The 18,028-nt window shown below is 40.6% G+C and overlaps 2 long non-coding RNA genes across 2 annotated transcripts; both read right to left on the bottom strand.

Moving 5' to 3' along the window:
* Positions 1-9,717: 9,717 nt before the first annotated feature.
* LOC308091501 lies at positions 9,718-11,537 on the bottom strand. The gene is made up of 5 exons (XR_013933727.1): positions 11,247-11,537; positions 10,812-10,929; positions 10,196-10,286; positions 9,904-10,018; positions 9,718-9,819 (listed from the first exon to the last, which is right to left on the bottom strand). It is a non-coding gene; the product is annotated as an uncharacterized lncRNA (long non-coding RNA).
* Positions 11,538-16,770: 5,233 nt separating this feature from the next.
* On the bottom strand, positions 16,771-17,267 carry LOC308091829. The gene is made up of 3 exons (XR_013933745.1): positions 17,174-17,267; positions 16,882-16,996; positions 16,771-16,797 (listed from the first exon to the last, which is right to left on the bottom strand). It is a non-coding gene; the product is annotated as an uncharacterized lncRNA (long non-coding RNA).
* Between the last annotated feature and the right edge of the window lie 761 nt (positions 17,268-18,028).

Raw genomic sequence — 18,028 nt, 5'->3', positions numbered from 1 at the left:
TTTCAAGAAATTAAAACTAACATTGAATAGCCTAACAAAAGGCAATATAATGTCTGCAGTTCAGGCCTGGAATTTCGTCATTTTATTAGAGGTAGTATTAAATGCCGTTTTTTCAAATCACCTCGCGGGCCAGATTTGACGACGTCGCGGGCCAGAAACGGCCCACGAAACACCAGTTTGACATCGCTGGCCTAGTGGGAATGTGCATTCAAATTTTCACGGAAATCGCACGCTGCGTTCATAATTTGAGGCATTTTGTTCAAAACGGACCAATCCTGCAAACTTTGGAAGCCAACCTTAGCCAATCAGGATGGAATATGAAATATCGGACAGATCCGTCTTGATCACATGACTATAGAGATACTGTGTACCGATTTGTGTGATGTTTGGATAAAATCTGTAGGAATAATATCCAAAAATGGGTTTTGCACAAATCGGCCTCCTGGTGGCGCTATAACAGGCCCATGTGTAAAATGTGGGGCAGAGGATCTGAATTGGCATCCAGGGAGTGTGTGTGCACAGTTTCGCAGCGATCAAGCCAACGGTGCCGGAGATTAGCTGTTCACAGACGGACACACACACGGACACACGGGGACACACACGGACGGACGGACGGACGGACAGGGGGTAAAACATACTCTCTCGCCATGCCTTTCGGCCTGGCAGAGACAATAAAAAATATAAACCAAAAAAAAGGGGAGGGGGGTCGTCTGTCTACAGGGAAACTGGTACTACCTCCTCTTTTGGCCTCCAGAAAGATTAGTTTTTAGGGCTGTTTTGAATGAGCCCAGCAAACTGCATTTTATGAGGGATGGGGTTAGACTATTCCATACCTTGGTGGCTGTGCTGTAGAAGGAGAATTTGCCCATGTTTGTTTTATGGGTGGGTGGTACCAGCTTGTTGTTTACGCTCCCTCTAGTTTCGTGACTGTGGGTGTCACTAACTTTTTCGAGGTATTTATACAGATAGGCCCTATGCAGGTATAGGGGGCATTTCGGGCAAATCTGCATTTACATTTTTGAAGACCAGTCCCATTTTTGGTGTTTGCTAAATAAAGGGATGCATCGCGTCATGTTGGAGCGCCTCAGTGCGGCTGCAGAGTTCATGTGCAACCTCTTCCAGAGAGTGATATGGCAATGTAAACGTATGTTTTCTCATGCCAATAAAGCCCTTTGAATTGAATTGAGTGATAGAGACACACAATTTGTTCAGTATTTTAATAAACATCCCCCCCTGTTCATCAACACTGAATTTAACAGTAATGAACAAAATACAGCATTGTGAGCTTGTACGTCTGCTATGTTTTTAAGTGTTTGCTAAATAAAGGGCTGCACCGCGTCATGTTGGAGCGCCTCAGTGCGGCTGCAGAGTTCATGTGCAACCTCTTCCAGAGAGTGATAGAGACACTAGAAACTCTCGGACATGTGTCTTAAAGGAGGTGTCAAATGGAGTCTGTATGGCTGAAGATAAATGAACACATGACGTCGGTGGTAGAGAGGACTGTGTGTTTTGGACAAACATCAGTGTGGTGCTGATGTTTGTTGTGTGAAGCTTGTCAGAGTGTTTGTGTTGGAGCGCCTCAGTGTGGCGGCAGAGTTCATGTGCAACCTCTTCCAGAGAGTATAGATACACTAGAAACTCTGCTGGAGAAACAAAACAAACTGCTGGACATTGATTTATATATGGACATCGACCTACACACTGCAGGTATGTCTGATACACACAACATCAAACTACACACTCCAGGTATCTCTGTTAAAAGACCCAACATTCTCTAATATTAATATGGCACTGGCTCTTCTCTTGTTGCACAAACGTCACGTGGTCTACTCAGCACTGAAATATTTGCAAATGTAGGCTGGATATGACAATATCTAATATTTTGACATAATATATTTATATATAATGTGTTTTCATCATGTGTATCATCGGTGAAAATGTAGTGCATTGCATGTCTTATGTTAATGGCGGGAAGAAGTTAATAATAACAATAACATCAGATGATACATTTCTCATGTGAAATTGCTGTAACATAACTGTAAAGGCCCCCCAAAGGCTTGTTTTTTTGGGGGGAAAGTACCCAAAATGCTCAAACATTAATATGGCACTGGCTCTTCTCATGTTGCACAAATGCAACATGGTCTACTCAGCACTGAAATGTTTGCAAATGTAGGCTGGATATGACAAAATATATTATATATTTTTGACAAAATATATAATATATTTAAAAACAAGGAAAACAACTTTGTTACGTTTACATTACCTTTATTAATGTGAGAACCCTTGTAATTGCCCACTTCATTAGTATTCATAATAGAAACTGCACATACATCACAGTTCTGCTTTTACAATACAAAGTGTTACCCAACACGTTAACACTTGCTATCTATGCATACCATGTCTATAATGTATTATAAACATACTTGTAATGTATTATAATATGCTTATAACACATTATAGTTATAAGAACTATATTCATAATGCTTTATAACAATGATCAATGATCATAACAAATTATAAAGCATTCTATAATGACTTATACGGTCAAGTATAAATGCATTGTGATACATGGGGCCTGGTTAGCGCCCCAGGCTGTGTCTTCCGTGAGGAAGAAGCCCAACAAACCCGCGGTGAGGCCTTTAGGAGGGCCATTCAATCAATCCGCAAGTGGAGCCTGCAGTACCACCACGGCCCAAGGAACCATCACGCCAGAAGGAAATGTTTGGATCGGGGCGGTGCACCTGATCTGGCGTAGCGCTCAGGTCCTGGACCTGGTGAGACGAAGGAGGAGCCCGGCCAGGAGACAACCCACAGAGCCTAGTCCCTCCACATGCCAGAGCCTCCCCGAGTCCCGGCAGAGTACTTCCGGAGAAGCGGACTGAGTGGCCCTGTCTTGTCCTATAGGACTGACCGTGGGTAGCTACTGGGACGTAAGTCGGGGCTTGATCAACCCTGGCTGGGTCACCTGGGCGAGGGTGTATGTTGTATGTTGCGAGACCCGAAACACCCGATGACCCCAGGCTACAACACTGATGATACGTCCCAGTTGCATCCATGTGATGTCTTTCTTTATTATAAGAACTCATAAATATTCATAATGCTTTATAACAATGATCATAACAAATTATAAAGCATTCTATAATGACTTATACGGTCAAGTATAAATGCATTGTGATACGCATATAGCACTGCATAATTACAGTTATAAGCATTCATAACAATACTCACAATGCAATCCTAATACATTATAAACCATTTTATAATGACACTTTCTATGCATTCATTGCAATTCTCATAGTTGTAAGACATTATAATCATGTTATAATGCTTTATAATCACCAATTATCATGCATTGTAATCACTGTTAAAATGCATTATACATAGATAATGTATGTGTGTTGGAGGGAATCACATCCTGCCAAAAACTACACTACACTGCTGGCCTGTAGCATGTGTCAAATAAATACATGTAATTGAATACATATTTCGCTATACTTCTAATAGCCTACATGACTCTTATATGCTATTTAATGGTAATGGTAATTAATGGTAAAAAATATGTATTCATTCACATTTATTTATTTTACACATGCCACAGGCATTTAGTCCTGTGTTTCTAATACATATTATTAATAATATTGTCAAGGTTTTAAAGTTAAACATAACAGTAAGCTAATATTTCCCAATGTTACTTCCTCTCATGCCTGTAGCACCTCTGTAGTGGTAGCCTACACATTTGAAACACACAGGACTAAATGCCTATTTGTATTTTTGTATAGGCCTGTAGCATGGGTCAAATAAATAAATGTGAATGAATACATATTTATTCTATTACCATTAAATAGTTAAATATGTATTCAACTACATTTATTTATTTGACACATGCTACAGGCCAGCGGTGTAGTCTAGTTTTTGGCAGGATATGATTCCCTCCAACACACATATATACAGTATCTAATAATAAAATAATAAAATAATAATACATGCATCCACACACACATAACTGAGAACATTTAACCAGGTTGGAGCTGCTTTTAGCCTTAGATGCTTTTGCCCCTAGAGAGCACATGTTCATCAGCTTGTAATTTTCAATGCAGAACATTGATTATTACCATTTAAGAGTGCAAGAGTGTTATAAGATGCACCCGATGTCTATGATGCACTATAAACATACTTATAATGTATTATAATCTTCTTATAACACTGTATAATTATAGTTATAAGAACTAATTAAATCAAATCAAATCAAGCTTTATTTATATAGCACATTTACAAACAGGCAAGCTGAACAAAAAAAAAAAGGGGAAAATATGAGTTTTGAGTTTGGCCTTGAAAGCCCCGATCGATTGGGGGGATCCGCGACTCGAGTCGCATATTTGACGACTTGCGACTCGACTCGGACTTTGAAGGTAAAGACTTGCGACTTGACTCGGACTTGGAAGGTAAAAGACCAACGAGACTTGAGACTCGACTCGGACTTGCTAGCCAATGACTCCCGACTCGACTCGACTCGAGACAAGATGACTCTAATGACTCGTTTTGTTTTTTCCCCTATGAATGATCTGTGTGTGAAATGCGCTCTCTCTTTATACAAACCCATGCTCACTCTACCGCAAATGCCTCTCTCGCTTTATACAACCCCATGCTCACTCTACCGCAAATGTGCTCTCTCTCTTTATATAAACCCATGCTCACTCTACCGCAAATGCGCTATCTCTCTTTATACAAACCCATGCTCACTCTACCGCAAATGCGCTTTCTCTCTTTATACAAACCCATGCTCACTCTACTGCAAACGCCACCGCCACCCCCAGCGGGGTCATTTTGATTCTACGACGGCTGCCGTCTAGTTATCATCAGTGCCAGTGTTGTGAGGAAAAACAAGCAACCAGGTCTAGGAAAACCAGCCCAAAAGCAGCGAGTCAAGCGACTATGGGCCACATGAGCACTCTAACATATACATCAGCTATTTGAAAATAGCAGATCTACAAGCTCACAACGCCTCGCGATGCAACTACAGTCGTTCGTGTTTTGTTTATGACCCCAGCCAGCCACCACCCCAACAACAACAGTAGCACGGTAGCACCAGCCAGCGAGATATACGTACTTGTAAACATGAAAGTCACTCACCACTGTCGAATTTACTTTATCCATGGTAACAGCAATAAAGTCTGTATGTAATCTGTATGTATTTTACCTCCGGGCTATGGTCGATGCATACACCCCTGCCCGACCACTTCGGTCTGCCACCTCGGGGCGACTGATTGCCTCGTCACTCAAGGGTCCTTCTGGCCGATCCACACGGTCACGACTCTTTTCTGTTCTGGCCCCACAGTGGTGGAATGAACTTCCCACTGATGTTAGGACAGCAGAGTCACTGCCCATATTTCGCCGCAGACTGAAAACCCACCTCTTCAGGAAACACTACCCTTCCTCTCTGCCTGACCTACTTGTTGTTAACTAGTTGTACGAACACTTGTTTTCTATTGCTGTATTGTTTATTGGATCTTGTTTAGTCGATACACTTATTTGTTTTAGCTCATGCTCATTTGATTTAGCTATTTTGTCTCATCTGTTTAAGGAAATAGGTAGCTGATATATTGCACTTTTACCTTAGCGCTAGGTATACTCTTGGTTGCTTGTTTTTGCAGAAAATGCACTAAAGACTTCTGGTGATTAGTAGTTTTCGTTCCCTACCTATGTTGAATACACTTATTGTAAGTAGCTTTGGATAAAAGCGTCTGCTAAATGACTGTAATGTAATGTAATGTAATCCATCACTTTCTCACGTTGCCACTTTTCCATTCGTCCGCAGGTTTAATAACTTTAACTTCACCAAATCACTCCCACCAAACTTGAATTCCATCCTTATTTTTTTCCACCATAAGTTTCTCTCTGCTATATATATATAAGCTTAAAGGAGATGCCTTTATTCCACAGTGTTTTATTTTTTAAAAGTTTTTTTACCAAGGACCCCTTTGCAAAACAAAATAAAGACACGTGTAGTGTTGCCAGATCTGCTTATTATGCCAGATCTGCTTATCATCATTTCCCCGCAAGATTTTATTTGAAAATAGCAGATCTACAAGCTCACACCGCGTCGCGAGCTTGTAGATGTACTATTTTCAAATAGCTGATGTATATGTTAAAGTGCTCATGTGACCCATAGTCGCTTCTTTTGGGGTGATTTTGGGCTGGTTTTCATAGACCTGGTTGCTTGTTTCTCTCACAGAATCTGGCAACACTACATGTGTCCTGTAGTACTAGATGGCTGAACTGTGCCTGATGGAAAATAACGTAATATTAAAATACTACAAAACAAACACAGACACGTCAGGATTATAGGCCTAATAGGCCTATAGATAAATGCCATTAATGTATTTCCTTTCCTGCATCATTTCACCCACAGTTTATCCAATATTCATTAATAATTAATATAATTATAGGCTATTTGTCTTTGATTGACCCAACTGCACCCAAACTGCAAAATGTACTGTCAGTAAATTATAATTAATTAAGTGTGTGTGTGTGTGTGTGTGTGTGTGTGTGTGTGTGTGTGTGTGTGTGTGTGTGTGTGTGTGTGTGTGTGTGTGTGTGTGTGTGTGTGTGTGTGTGTGTGTGTGTGTGCATGCAGTTTAATGTCTGCTACACAGAAATGTCACACACCAACTACTCAGAAAGGCAGTGCCAGTTTGAGCCTGCCAAATGTTAAAAAATAAACAATTTTGTATCAAACATGCCATTTCTTTAGTGTAATTTAGCCTTTCCCTAGTTCTAACTAAATGATTAGACATGTAATGTTGTAATGGATAAATGAACAGCTTTATGCTGGTTTAATTCTTGACTTTAAGATACAGTTTCTCTCTTCAAGATATAAACCTGAGTGCTTTGTGGGTGGGCTGGGGAACAATAGTAGTGAGGGACTTGACACAACCTTGTGACTCGACTTGACAACCTTGTGACTCGACTTGTGACTCGGCTTGACTTGCCCACAACAGAAAGACTTGGGACTCGACTTGGACTTGGGACCAATGACTTGGGACTCGACTTGGACTCGGACCGGAGGGTTGGATTGACTTGGGACTCGACTTGGACTTGGGACCAAATGACTTGGGACTCGACTTGGGACTCGGACCTGAGGGTTGGATTGACTTGGGACTCGACTTGGACTTGGGACCAAATGACTTGGGACTCGACTTGGACTTGGGACCAAATGACTTGGGACTCGACTTGGACTCGGACCGGAGCGACTTGAACAATTGTCTGCCTTCTGGTCTCTCCTATCCGTTTGGGGAAAGTGAAACGTTGGTCCATTTGATGTGGTCCTCTGAGAACAAACTCTGTTCTTACCTTGTCAGATAGGACAGGTGGCCAGTCAGCAGGGTCTATTGGTGCTGCCTTTATGTCGGCTGACACAAGCAACGCTGAGATGCTTGATGCTGCATCACTGGACTGGGATGAGCTGGAAGGGACAGGTGCACTTGTTGCTGCTGGTGCATCACTGGACTGGGGATGAGCTGGAAGGGACAGGTGCACTTGTTGCTGCTGGTGCATCACTGGACTGGGATGAGCTGGAAGGGACAGGTGCACTTGTTGCTGCTGGTGCATCACTGGACTGGGATGAGCTGGAAGGGACAGGTGCACTTGTTGCTGCTGGTGCATCACTGGACTGGGATGAGGTGGAAGGGACAGGTGCACTTGTTGTTTGTGCTACTTCAGGAGTCTGGGATGAGGGAACAGGTGCACTTGTCGTCGTCGTTGCTGCTGCATCAGTAGTCTGACTCTGGGATGAGGGGACAGTTGCACTTGTTGGTGCTGCATTACTGGACTGGGATGAGAAATATTTCAGCAGTGCATCTAAAGATGGGAGAGAAAGAGGAGTACACTGTATGTTATCATTATTTGAAGAAGTAACATGTTAATAATATATGCAAAGAACTTGTCAAAATTAGATTGTTATCCATAAGGAAACTAAAAAATATTTAAATGCAAATACATGTTCTGAACAGATTATGAATTGGTACCATCAAATAGGAGATACGGTGTTCTACAATTTAGAACAGTTAGAATGGAGCACTCTATTGTGAACCTCTCAATCCTAAAATTACATATGGAGCTTAGTACCAGACCATCTTCATCATGTCTAATACAATAAAATAAACAGTTGACAGTGAAACCAGCCAGTAATAGCATTTAAGCCATATGACATTCTAATCACAAACATCAAAACACCAAATGAACCCTTACAGGACTGTAACTCTGAGAGTGTACAATTGGTGTAGTTGAAATTAAAACCTTATATTCTAGTCCATAGTTGTGCTGCAAAACAAAAACAATTGCCTCAGGGGACAAATAAAGTTGGGAAATAACTTAGTTTAAACCTTTGACATAGGCCCATAAGTATAGCTCAGCTAATGAGCTAATAGCTAACACATGCAGCTAGCTTAGCTCTGGTAACTTTAACTTATATCTAAAATAGACCATTAATTTCATAACTGTTTATTTCACATTACCTCTGCCCTTTTTCTTCCTCTTCTTTTCTTCTCTTTCTTCCCTGTGCACCAGATTCTTTACTTTGTCTCTTGGACATTATCACAACATCACTACAGGACGAAAATCTACTTTTCTAATCTAACAAATGATGCTGTACGTAAGTGTCTACAACCTGTGTACACAGTCACAGGGCATTTTGCCCAAACCCCGCCCCTGCACAGCAGCAGCTGGTCGAAACACAAAGCTGGTTTCGACCAGCTGCTGCTGTGCAGGGGCGGGGTTTGGGTCGAAACACCAAGGAATGAGAGAGAGAGAGAGAGAGCAGTGCACGGTCGTCGGTTCAGGATGCAACCACGCCCACCTGGTCGAAACACCAAAGAAAGAGGGAGTCCCCTCCTGCAGGGCACCCGGCACACCGCACGCGAATGGGAGACAGTCTGGGCTAAACCAAAAAAACAGTGCAGAGGGGTGTGTTGTGATGCCCCAAACTTAGATTTGTCAAAACTTGCGAATTTGAGGGAGCTTTTTCAATGAATTTTATCAAAATATGTATATATGAGTAGGACGATTTTTTTGGTCCTTTTTTTTGGACTAGGGTTTCACTAGGACTATGATTAATCCTCGGTCTGAATGGGTTAACAGGATAAATTATGTCAGCTGCCAGTTTTATTATTAACTTTTAAAGCTCTTCATGGTGTGCCAGTCCTTAACCTGATGTCTTTAGTTAACCAGGCCATTCTCATCAAGGCAAAGAGTCTTTAAGCCAGCTCTCCACCGCATCGATATCGGCCCGACGACGGAAGAAGTCGGAAAACGTCTGCTGCCGACAAGCTGCTGTTAAACTGGCTCTAAATTAATCGTTCATCATGATGAATATAATGTTATATTTTTCTATAGAAAGTGCAGACAAGGCCAGCAATAGGCAAGTCACTCCCTTCAGAGAGAGTGTTTTCAATTGCTGGAGACACTATTAGCCAGGAGAGGTGTAGGATTCGTCCAGAAAAAACATATGCTAATTTTCTTGCAAAAGAACTGTTAGAAGTTGGACTCATGCTCTCAGACAGCCTAAATGTGCAACATTAACAGTGCAAGTGTTGTTTACTTGAGAAAATCCACTTGGGAGGTACAACACATGAAACAATACTTTTTACTATTGTATGGACATTGTAATAGTAAAGGAAATGTTCAGACTGAGGTCCTAATAGGCCTAAAATATTAACATACCATTTTTTCGGTAGAGGCGTTGATCTCTTGTTTTAATACTACTCGTGAGGGCTTCAATCTTCTTACACAAAGTCTGCGGTGTGCCTTGATGGTCAGTTTCTCCTGATAAAAGTGATCCAACACAGTGTCACTTTCACTATAATAGGCAACAAATATTCATATCAGATAATGTTTATAATTGCTTACCATCTGCCCATTCTTTGACATCTTGCACAAATTCTTCCAATTTGTCTTCTTCCAAATGAAGTTGGGCTTTCAGGGTTTCCAGGTCTGCCAACTTGACTTTTAAAGCTTTAGAAGTCTAAAATGACAAGATTTTTGACAACATTACAAAAACCTACAAGTCATTCAAGTTTATAACAGCAACTCAAATCAAGATTTTCTGTTTTAATCATGCAAAAGTTACATGTGGAAAGGCTATAAGCAAGTGCACAGAGCTGTCTAGGTGTAATTTATCACATGGCACATTTCTATCTACCTTCTGGTATCTTTGGGCAAGTGAATAGCCAGGTTGTCACATTTCTGCTGGTTCCATCTTATGGACAAAAGGGTCAACATGTCATTGCGTCCTGCATGTACACAGAGATGAGTTCAGCAACAATTCCCATGTAATTATAATAATGTCATTCACACTATTGTATCTCTCCTGTCGGGCAGAAACCGGCTAACTCCAAAATATTACCACCACTTTACCCCAATCCAACTCAAGTGGAGTTAGTAGGTTTTGGCCATCATTGATAATAACAGCTGACAATGGATCTCCAAGCTCACAATGCATCACAACAAGTGAATTAATGCCCTGATGCTTCTGCTTATTATATAGGCCTACAATAACAAGCTGGACTTTAAATATTACAATAACTTCTGCCTCGTTAAAGTTTGTTTTCTTCCGCTCTGTACTGTGTGCCACCCCCAGGGGAGAGGGGGTGGAGTTAGCTGGTTTGGACGACAGTTTGAGGATCCAATGGAGTTAGGAGGTTTCGTCAGAAGCGCTTTTTAATACTTTTCATTGGTTCAATATGTTTTAACAAACACACAGCGTAAAGGGTGCTCAATAACTTTGATTTATATTTAAAAAGAAAAGAAAAAAGCACCTTCTTTTGACATGTGCTTAGTTGTGACTGCTATCCTGGAGAGAAAAGCATTACACTGTTCCACTTCCTCCCCTAGTGTGGAACCAGCACCCTCTTGATTTGCACCGCTCCATTTCACCTGGATAGAGATACACAAACCTGAATATCAAGGGCATTCATTACAGCCAATACCTTCAGCCAGGTTCAAAAGGCCCTTTAATTTAATGAAAGACAAATCCTAATTCAAAAGGCTACAATATTCTTCCACAGAGTTTTGTGAAATGCTGCTTACAAGCAGAGGCAGATATCTGCCTCTGCTCGTAAGCAGCATTTCACAGGACGTTTTTGAACCTGGCTGAAGGTATTGGCTATCAGTCACTGTGGTACATGATTGTTAGAGATAATTTATAGGATTGCACATTATCTTCTTATAACAATGTATTGCAATACACTAACCTCACATTTGTAGTCATGGGCTTTAGCATGTACAACAGACAGGAAGGGCCTCATGGTCTGAAGGGGCTGAAGCTCTGGACAGTCAGTACAGACTCTTTGTAGGTACGGCCAGTATTTACAGGCAACGTCCATACAAAAAAATGTGATGTCATGCTTGGACGCCAGTTGTTTCTGTAAAAACATGGGGTATGCAAATATTTCACCCCTAAACATATTATGGGCAGCCAACAAGACACCATGTCTGCAGACAGCCAGTTCCAGTCCCTCCTCTTCCACGTTACTCTTGGACCTTTGGGAAGTTTCTCTGGCTGCTGTCCACTCCCCACCACACACGCCCCTTCCAGGGACCTATGGTAGAAAATAATGATTGACAATTCTATGAGATACTTTGAGTAGTTTTTTTACATGGCAGTACTCAATCTATGACATATAGTATTACTTATCCAAGTAACGCTGTATTACTGCATTACAATGAATGCGATTTATTTTGGACTGAAGTGCATAGTTTGTATATGCGCCATCCGTCCATCCAGCTGCATAGAGGAGCCCAGTGTGAAGTGCCATAGTAGGTTATCACTACTCAAAAATAACAGATCTACACGCTGTGCATGAGCAGCTTGTTTGATAAAATTGCACAACTTGCATATAAGAAACTCTAAAGAGACTGCATATGAAGGAATCAATTTTTTTATAAAACAATTTTATTTATAGTCACAAACGAACGTCAACAATAAAACAGTCACAAACGAACGCCAACAATAAAACGTGAACAAACAATTGTATTTATACAGTCCAAACCAGGGGTGGGCAGCTTTGATGATAGAGAGGGCCACTATATTTCCACACTAACTTCAGGGGGCCACATTGCATTGCTGACGGGGCAGAAACCTCTTATCTCCGTATTTTAACCTTTTCTGTAAATGAATGTCCTACTTCGTCATTCTATTATGTCACACAAAAGTAGCAAAACATAGCCGATCTACAAGCTCAAAACGTGTCGCATCATGACGCGTTTTGAGCTTGTATATCAGCTATTTTTGCTATTTTTGAATTGGAATCCTGAAAAGTAACATTTTTCTTTAATTTCAAATGCCTTTACTTATACATTTAACTTTATGAATATTTTTTTTTTTTAAGAGTAAAAGAGTCTTTTCCAAGTTTTAAAACAAAGCCAATAAAACAAAAAAACAAAATCAAAATCAATCAAAATCCTTTGCTGGCTGCCAGCTGTCATTCCATGTTTTCCCACTGCAAAACATCCATGAATGCAACAGATTATTTCATTTGAATAGGGTATCATAAAAACAAATAACTTGGCTTTTGAGCCTGGTACTAAAAAGTAAATATATTTACAGAAGCACATTTGAAAACTGCCAAAGGTGACCAAAATGCTGAGATCTTACCATGAAGCACAAGGCAGCCACACGACCTTGACCATCTTCTCTCCTTCCTAGAGACGGCCACACAAACAGACAAAAATAACTGTTAGCCATTTCAGCAGGTAGTGGTAAATCCAGTACCATTTCACACCGAGTCAAATTTAACAGCTTACCTCCGTGGTTCTCCTGTCTATGATTTTATCCCAGTTCCAGAGCTTTCTCTTTTTTTTTACAATCAAAGCAGCCTAAAAAGAGAGAAAAGATAAAAAGGTTAGACAATGAAAGACGAGGGTTTGATATCCTCCAGGAGAATCTGTGAGTCCTGCTTTCCATACAAGATATTATATACAGTTTTCATGTCCAAACTGGTTTTTAGTTTTATCTCATGAAACAAGATACAGCAACTTAGTTAGTGAGCAATCCTTTGTTTTTCATGGTTCCTTGAAATAAAAGTGACTCTGGAAAGTTGGAGCTGAGCTATGAAATCTTTTTTGTTTATACTGTAGTTCTTTGAATGTGTACATGCACACCTAAAAATAACTCACCAACTGAGTTAAGAGCAAGGTGGTGTGTTTCGGTTTCCAGATATACTAACAAGATGACAACTCAAATTTCAGCAAATTTTTGGGATATGTGTGTAAATAATAACAAACTGCTGTATTATATTTCCATTTGTGTTCATATTAATTGTCTAATCTGGTAATGTAATTGAAATCTCCAGGGTGTAGTCCAAACTATTGTTAAGTAAAGTAATGTTGCCTAACCCTGTATGTGTATCGCATTTCCTGTTAAAGTATCTGAATCTTATTCAGAGCCTTTACATGTCTGTTTACAAGTGCCTGTTATGCTGTTAAATTATACAGTAATGCTGCAGTAAATGTTAAGAACAGTTAGATCCCTTTACAGAATAATGCTAGGTACACAGCAATATTTTCAAAGTCGGCAAGTAGTTATACAAATCGGTATGCACTTGATACTCTGATTGAAATCAGCGTTCAAATATTGTTGTGGCTGATTGCTATATGACAAGGGATCACACACACACACACACACACTGCAAGATATTTCACTAGGACTATGATTAATCCTCGGTCTGAATGGGTTAACAAGATAAATTATGTCAGCTGCCAGTTTTATTATTAACTTTTAAAGCTCTTCATGGTGTGCCAGTCCTTAACCTGATGTCTTTAGTTAACCAGGCCATTCTCATCAAGGCAAAGACCGCTCTATTCTGCGGCAGTTTTCTCCCCCTCTAAACCACGTTAAATCCAGATAATGGAGCTGCGCCGCCCCAATAGGTTATTCTAGCACCTGCTCTACCCGTCACCATTATGCCGACACCGTTATTTGCGCATGGAGGTGTGCCCGTGGGCGTGTTGTTGCTATATCCCCCACATTGCAATTCTACAGACACACATGGGTACGGGTTTCGGGGGGGGGGATAGTGGAATCTAATACCACCCGCCGGTTCATAAAATCACCCGCCAAGTGCACACAGACACTACAATGGCTTTGTGCGTTGGACCATGAGCCGTGTTGCCAGCCTTGGCGAGAAATAAGCAACCGCAGTCCGCAGGTCTATGAAAACAAAAAGAAGCAACTATAAGGCCACATGAGCACTTCAAACTACTAACTAGAGCTTTCATATCCCCTAAATATTTCAGCCCGGCTCGACTAATAATTGACAAATTAGACCCAGCCCAGCCCGTCAGTCATTTTTCTAAAGAAGCCTTATTTCTCATTAAATCTTGGTAATTTGTTAAGAACAGGAGTCATTCTACCCTATTCCAACAGTCTATATTTTATTTAAAAAACAGCTTGGAGTTATTATGGTTATTCTATGAAATATATGTTTCATAGAATAACCGTAATCATTTTTGCGATGGAGAAATCACATCCAATGTTACCTTCTAATGCCCGCTGCCTGTGCTCTCATAGTGTCTCATTTGAAGAAATAATCCAACATTTACTTTGAGGTGAAAAAGACATGAAGAAAGCTCAATAGTCTGAAGATGTCATGTTATGGTTTAAACTTTAAAGGGGGCTGCTGCCGTCATGACAAGACTGATTGATTGATTTGACCTACTTTTGGTTGCGCTGCCCTGTTGATTAATTATTTGGCATCAGCTGTGTAAGAATATATAACTATTTTAAATGGCTTTCATATACTCTTGGGGATCTGACTAATATGACAAGTTGCTTATTGTGAACACAATAGCCTACGCTACAAATTAATTAATATGTGAATTTATTTGGATGTAAAAAAAACGTAGACCCGGCTCAGCCGGTGCCGACGGGCCGGGTCGGGTCCCGTTGGGTTTGGGCTAAAATCTTAAGCACTTAAATTTTTTATAAGATGATCGGATCATAGTGTGATTTTCATTTTGGCTGCTGTCTCATTAAACCCATGCTGCGGGTGAATATTATATTATAGCCTATTTTATATATATTAGCCTGCTATATTATTATTATATTCCCCGCATAAACGCTACGTTCATGACCCCCCAAAATAACCATATTTGAACTGGGGACCCCCCCATTTTGTTTGACTCGGTTCCACAGATAAATATTGTGAAAATAGCAGATCTACAAGCTCGCCAGGCGTTTGGTGCTCCATTGTGGTCTCGACCCACAGGTTGAGAACCACTGCATTAAAAGCTCCAAGCAAGTTACATGTCTAGTATGTTGTTGACCACGTAATGTAATGTTTTTGGTTTAGTGATAGGCTACTCCGTGGCGCGCGCGCCTCATTGTATGCTGTCCAAAATAACAGATCTGTAAGCTGTCGACACGACATGACGCAGCGCCGTTGATAGCTTGTATGTCTGTTATTTTGGGTAGGTAGGCGACGCACATACGCATCGCAGCAATGTGTCTGGGTTTGAGAGGCTTTGATTGATGTAAACTTAAAGTTTAGCTCTGTTCGGGATTACTGAACAAAGGTGGATGATGAAAGATAACGGGGACAATATGGATGTAAGTTAACTTTAACTGCGTCACTTCAGAGGAAACTATGGAGCAACTTCAGAGATGTTTACACACCCCTGGAATCCATTAGAATGGTGGAACGATAACAGCCAACGTGAGTACATAGGCTATAGACCTTTCCTAAAACTGTCCAATTTATTATACCCATGTGCTACTGTTTGTCTGTGTACCACGTAGGAGCGTTGTCGCAACATGATGTAATTAATTATTTGGGAGCAGCCGGTGTGTACCAATAGTATACATATTTTAAATGGCTTTCATATACTATTCCGGATCTGACTAATATGACAAGCTTATTGTGAACACAATAGGCTACAAATTAATATAAAAATGTATTTGGATAAAATAAAATAAAAGAAGGAAAACAAGCCCAATGTGGCTTATAATAATCAGACCAGGCAACAGTGCAGACAGGTAGATAGGCTAGAGCATATATTGGATCGGGGATGACGGCTAGCGCAGTCTTCTCTTAAAGGCAATGGCTTCTGGCACGGTGATTGGTTTTATCATTGTAACGCCCAAACTACACCTATGCATAATGTAACGGGTAGCTCAGGTGTTTGGCGGGTCAGGGGGGTGCCATAGAATACCGAATTTTGCGGGGAAACGCCTCTTGCCTAGTCCGAAATCCACCGCATCGATATCGGCCCGACGGCGGGAGAAGTCGGAAAACGTCTGCTGCCGACAAGCTGCTGTTAAATTGGCTCTAAATTAATCGTTCATCATGATGAATATAATGTTATATTTTTCTATAGAAAGTGCAGACAAGGCCAGCAATAGGCAAGTCACTCCCTTCAGAGAGAGTGTTTTCAATTGCTGGAGACACTATTAGCCAGGAGAGGTGTAGGATTCGTCCAGAAAAAACATATGCTAATTTTCTTGCAAAAGAACTGTTAGAAGTTGGACTCATGCTCTCAGACAGCCTAAATGTGCAACATTAACAGTGCAAGTGTTGTTCACTTGAGAAAATCCACTTGGGAGGTACAACACATGAAACAATACGTTTTACTATTGTATGGACATTGTAATAGTAAAGGAAATGTTCAGACTGAGGTCCTAATAGGCCTAAAATATTAACATACCATTTTTTCGGTAGAGGCGTTGATCTCTTGTTTTAATACTACTCGTGAGGGCTTCAATCTTTTTACACAAAGTCTGCGGTGTGCCTTGATGGTCAGTTTCTCCTGATAAAAGTGATCCAACACAGTGTCACTTTCACTATAATAGGCAAAAAATATTCATATCAGATAATGTTTATAATTGCTTACCATCTGCCCATTCTTTGACATCTTGCACAAATTCTTCCAATTTGTCTTCTTCCAAATGAAGTTGGGCTTTCAGGGTTTCCAGGTCTGCCAACTTGACTTTTAAAGCTTTAGAAGTCTAAAATGACAAGATTTTTGACAACATTACAAAAACCTACAAGTCATTCAAGTTTATAACAGCAACTCAAATCAAGATTTTCTGTTTTAATCATGCAAAAGTTACATGTGGAAAGGCTATAAGCAAGTGCACAGAGCTGTCTAGGTGTAATTTATCACATGGCACATTTCTATCTACCTTCTGGTATCTTTGGGCAAGTGAATTAGCCAGGTTGTCACATTTCTGCTGGTTCCATCTTATGGACAAAAGGGTCAACATGTCATTGCGTCCTGCAAGTACACAAAGATGAGTTCAGCAACAATTCCCATGTAATTATAATAATGTCATTCACACTATTGTATCTCTCCTGTCGGGCAGAAACCGGCTAACTCCAAAATATTACCACCACTTTACCCCAATCCAACTCAAGTGGAGTTAGTAGGTTTTGGCCATCATTGATAATAACAGCTGACAATGGATCTCCAAGCTCACAATGCATCACAACAAGTGAATTAATGCCCTGATGCTTCTGCTTATTATATAGGCCTACAATAACAAGCTGGACTTTAAATATTACAATAACTTCTGCCTCGTTAAAGTTTGTTTTCCTCCGCTCTGAGTCTGCAGCTGTGTGCCACCCAGGGGAGAGGGGGTGGAGTTAGCTGGTTTGGACGACAGTTTGAGGATCCAATGGAGTTAGGAGGTTTCGTCAGAAGCGCTTTTTAATACTTTTCATTGGTTCAATATGTTTTAACAAACACACAGACGTAAAGGGTGCTCAATAACTTTGATTTATATTTAAAAAGAAAAGCATTACACTGTTCCACTTCCTCCCCTAGTGTGGAACCAGCACCCTCTTGATTTGCACCGCTCCATTTCACCTGGATAGAGATACACAAACCTGAATATCAAGGGCATTCATTACTGCCAATACCTTCAGCCAGGTTCAAAAGGCCCTTTAATTTAATGAAAGACAAATCCTAATTCAAAAGGCTACAATATTCTTCCACAGAGTTTTGTGAAATGCTGCTTACGAGCAGAGGCAGATATCTG

This window comes from Gymnoscopelus braueri, assembly GCF_963280865.1.
Source record: "Gymnoscopelus braueri genome assembly, chromosome: 9".
NCBI lineage: Eukaryota > Metazoa > Chordata > Actinopteri > Myctophiformes > Myctophidae > Gymnoscopelus > Gymnoscopelus braueri.
This window is presented reverse-complemented; position numbering and strand designations above follow the sequence as displayed.